This window comes from Tasmannia lanceolata, unplaced genomic scaffold, assembly GCF_043159265.1.
Source record: "Tasmannia lanceolata isolate RefF3 unplaced genomic scaffold, GAP_Taslan_0.1 ptg000150l, whole genome shotgun sequence".
Lineage (NCBI taxonomy): Eukaryota > Viridiplantae > Streptophyta > Magnoliopsida > Canellales > Winteraceae > Tasmannia > Tasmannia lanceolata.
The window spans coordinates 305,001-310,000 of NW_027518826.1; positions in this window are offsets into that span (position 1 = coordinate 305,001).

Genomic DNA, 5,000 nt, shown 5'->3' on the forward strand with positions numbered 1-5,000 from the left:
ATGCCCAGCCAAGGCCAGGCATTCCAGTGCCTACCCGGGCAAAAACGCCCAAAGCATGCCCCATTCGTTAGCCTATCCAGGCAAAAACGCCCAAAACCAGCCCATTCCAGTGCCTATCCGGGGAAAACGCCCAAAGCATGCCCATTCCTTAGCCTATCCAGGCAAAAACGCCCAAAACCAGCACATTCCAGTGCCTATCCGGGCAAAAACGCCCTAAGCCTGCGCATTCCAGCGCCCCGCAGCATGCCACCCTCCTATAGGGTTTGCGCAACCAACCCGCCTAACCACCAGTGGCAACCAAAGGTGCTGTTAGCGACGACTTCTGAAGACGCAACGAGACGCGACGGGTTTGCGCCCAGACGCGACGAGGCGATGCGGGATCTGCGCCCAACCGTGCCTACACCCGCCGACTTGATGCGGGAGCTGCTGGCCCAAGCATGCCTAGCGTGCAAGGCCTGCGTGCAAGGCTAGTGTGCAAGGCTCGTGGGCAAGGCTAGTGCGCAAGGCTAGTGCCCAAGGTCTGTGTGCAAGGCTAGTGCCCAAGGCTAGTGAGCATGGCCTGTGTGCAAGGCTAGTGTGCAAGGCTTGTATGCAAGGCTAGTGTGCAAGGCTGGTGTGCAAGGCTTGTGGGCAAGGCTGGTGCGCAAGGCTAGTTCCCAAGGGTTGTGTGCAAGGCTAGTGCCCAAGGCAAGTGCGCAAGGCTCGTGCCCAAAGCTAGTGCGCAAGGCTTGTGTGCAAGGCTACTGCGATGGGCCAGTGCCCAAGGCTTGTGAGCAAGGCTTGTATGCATGGCTTGTGTGCAAGGCTAGCGTCCAAGGCTTGTGCGCATGGCTTGTGCGCAAGGCTTGTGTCCAAGGCTTTTGTGCAAGGCTCGTGCGCAAGGCTAGTGTGCAAGGCTTGTGCGCATTGGCAGGTAGCCCACCAGCATGCACGATCCAAATGCCACTCACGCGACAACACGGTGCCAAGCCGGGCATGGTGTGCACTCAAAACCAATCAACGGACAGAGGTCATGCGTCATGGGGGGGATCTAGCAAGGCCATGGGGAAGGTCATGGAGGACCTTGGAAGCAAGCGCAAGACGAGAGCGAATCGAACAAGGGGCCAGGACGGGGCCTTGTGCCCATGGTCTTCGCAAGACAGCGTCCAAGGCACCCGAAAGCCCAAGGGAACCCAAACCCGGCCGACACTTGCAATCGCACATGCTCTCTGCAACACACCATCAATGCCGCCCAACGGGGCCAGCACGAGCAGTCCTCCGCGGTCCCCTGGCCCTGCGCACGTTTGTCTTCGAAACCGAGCATCAATGCCACAGAAAGTGCCGGGGCGCCAGCTGGAGCCATCATCCGCGTTGCCATGGCTCGCTTGGCCTTGGCTTGCCAGGCCCCGACACGAGCAATCGCGCATTTTCTTTGCAACCGACCATCAATGCCGCCCAACGGGGCCAGCACGAGCAGTCATCCGCGGTCCCCTGGCCCTGCGCACGTTTGTCTTTGAAACCGAGCATCAATGCCACAGAAAGTGCCGGGGCGCCAGCTGGAGCCATCATCCGACGTGCCATGGCTCTGGTCCCATGGTCTTCGCAACCGAGCATTCGTGACACCCGCGGGGCCAGGACACCAACCCTTCCGACACGAGCATTCGCGCATGTTCTTTGGCCACACAACGGCGCCAGCACGAGCAAAATCATCCGCGGTGCGGTGGCCTTGCACGGCCTTTTGTCTTTGGAACCAACCATCAGTGCCACGGGAAGTGCCGGAGTCCCGGCATCCGCGGTGCCAAGTCATTGCGCCCTTGGTCTCTGCAGCGGGGCATGCCGGGCACTCCCAACCATTGCAAGCAAGCAAGCAAGCAAGAAAGAAAGTAAGTAAGTAAGTAAGTATTACATATAGGGGCGGGACATGCGGGGAGATCTGCGAAACGTGCATTACGGGGCACACGCGTACCTACCGGGGCATACCGACCCCTATTGGGGCACACGTGTGCATATCGGGGCATACCGGGCCTATCGGGGCACACGCGTACATACCGGGGCATACCGAGCCCTACTGGGGCACACGTGCGCATATCGGGGCGTACCAAGCCTATCGGGGCATACGCATGTATCCCAAGGCATACCGAGTCAATCCGGGCATACGCGTTCATACCGGGGCGTAACGGGCCTATCGGGGCATACTTGGGCATATCCGGGCAAAAAATGCCCAAAACTTGCGCAACCTTGGCAACCGTGGTCCATTCCTCTCTATATGCCTAGCCTTGCCAACCGTGGTCCATTCCTCACTATATGCCATGGCCTTGTGCCCATGGTCTTCCCAAGACAGCGTCCAAGGCCCCCGGAAGGCCAAGGGAGCCCAACCCAGCAATGCCCTGCTATGGCAAGCCAAGGCCAAGCATTCCGGTGCCTATCCGGGCAAAAATGCAATTCCTCTCTATATGCCTAGCCTTGGCAACCGTGGTCCATTCCCCACCATATGCCATGGCCTTGTGCCCATGGTCTTCCCAAGACAGTGTCCAAGGCGCCCGGAAGGCCAAGGGAGCCCAACCCAGCAATGCCCTGCTTTGGCAAGCCAAGGCCAAGCATTCCGGTGCCTAACCTTGGCAACCGTGGTCCTTTCCTCACCATATGCCATGGCCTTGTGCCCATGGTCTTCGCAAGACATCGTCCAAGGCGCCCAAAAGGCCAAGGGAGCCCAACCCAGCAATGCCTTGCTAGGACAAGCCAAGGCCAAGCATTCCGGTGCCTATCCGGGCAAAAACGCCCAAAGCATGCCCATTCCTTAGCCTATCCAGGCAAAAACGCCCAAAATCTGCACATTCTAGTGCCTATCCGGGCAAAAACGCCCACCAGCATGCCACCCTCCTATAGGGTTTGCGCAACCAACCAGCCTAACCACCAGTGGCAACCAAAGGTGCTGTTAGCGACGACTTCTGAAGACGCAACGAGACGCGACGTGTTTGCGCCCAGACGCGACGAGACGATGCGGGATCTGCGCCCAAGAATGCCTAGACCCGTCGACTTGATGCGGGATCAGCTCGCCCAAGCATGCCTAGTGTGCAAGGCCTGTGTGCAAGGCTAGTGTCCAAGGCTAGTGTGCAAGGCTCATGTGGAACGCTAGTGCGCAAGGCTAGTGCCCAAGGCTTGTGTGCCAGGCCCGTGTGCAAGGCTAGTGTCCAGGGCTTGTGTGCATTGCTTGAGTGCAAGGCTTGTGTGCATTGCTCGAGTGCATGGCTTGTGTGCAAGGGTTGTGCGCAAGGCTAGTGTGCGGGGCTTGTGCGCATGGCTAATGTGCACGGCTTGTGTGCATGGCTACCGTGCAAGGCTAGTTTGCATGGCTAGGGTGCAAGGCTCGCATGCGAGGCTAGTGTGCAAGGCTGCGTGCAAGGGAAGCGTGCAGGGCGAGTGTGCGAGGCCACTGTGCACGGCGCCAGCACTAGCGAGCCATCATCCGCGTTGCCATGGCTCGCTTGGCCTTGGCTTGCCAGGCCCCGACACGAGCAATCGCGCATTTTCTTTGCAACCGACCATCAATGCCGCCCAACGGGGCCAGCACGAGCAGTCATCCGCGGTCCCCTGGCCCTGCGCACGTTTGTCTTTGAAACCGAGCATCAATGCCACAGAAAGTGCCGGGGCGCCAGCTGGAGCCATCATCCGACGTGCCATGGCTCGCTTGGCCTTGGCTTGCCGGGCCCCGACACGAGCAATCGCGCATTTTCTTTGCAACCGACCATCAATGCCGCCCAACGGGGCCAGCACGAGCAGTCATCCGCGGTCCCCTGGCACTGCGCACGTTTGTCTTTGAAACCGAGCATCAATGCCACAGAAAGTGCCGGGGCGCCAGCTGGAGCCATCATCCGACGTGCCATGGCTCTGGTCCCATGGTCTTCGCAACCGAGCATTCGTGACACCCGCGGGGCCAGGACACCAACCCTTCCGACACGAGCATTCGCGCATGTTCTTTGGCCACACAACGGCGCCAGCACGAGCAAAATCATCCGCGGTGCGGTGGCCTTGCACGGCCTTTTGTCTTTGGAACCAACCATCAGTGCCACGGGAAGTGCCGGAGTCCCGGCATCCGCGGTGCCAAGTCATTGCGCCCTTGGTCTCTGCAGCGGGGCATGCCGGGCACTCCCAACCATTGCAAGCAAGCAAGCAAGCAAGAAAGAAAGTAAGTAAGTAAGTAAGTATTACATATAGGGGCGGGACATGCGGGGAGATCTGCGAAACGTGCATTACGGGGCACACGCGTACCTACCGGGGCATACCGACCCCTATTGGGGCACACGTGTGCATATCGGGGCATACCGGGCCTATCAGGGCATACCGGGCCTATCGGGGCACACGCGTACATACCGGGGCATACCGAGCCCTACTGGGGCACACGTGCGCATATCGGGGCGTACCAAGCCTATCGGGGCATACGCATGTATCCCAAGGCATACCGAGTCTATCCGGGCATACGCGTTCATACCGGGGCGTAACGGGCCTATCGGGGCATACTTGGGCATATCCGGGCAAAAAATGCCCAAAACTTGCGCAACCTTGGCAACCGTGGTCCATTCCTCTCTATATGCCTAGCCTTGCCAACCGTGGTCCATTCCTCACTATATGCCATGGCCTTGTGCCCATGGTCTTCCCAAGACAGCGTCCAAGGCCCCCGGAAGGCCAAGGGAGCCCAACCCAGCAATGCCCTGCTATGGCAAGCCAAGGCCAAGCATTCCGGTGCCTATCCGGGCAAAAATGCGATTCCTCTCTATATGCCTAGCCTTGGCAACCGTGGTCCATTCCCCACCATATGCCATGGCCTTGTGCCCATGGTCTTCCCAAGACAGTGTCCAAGGCGCCCGGAAGGCCAAGGGAGCCCAACCCAGCAATGCCCTGCTTTGGCAAGCCAAGGCCAAGCATTCCGGTGCCTAACCTTGGCAACCGTGGTCCTTTCCTCACCATATGCCATGGCCTTGTGCCCATGGTCTTCGCAAGACATCGTCCAAGGCGCCCAAAAG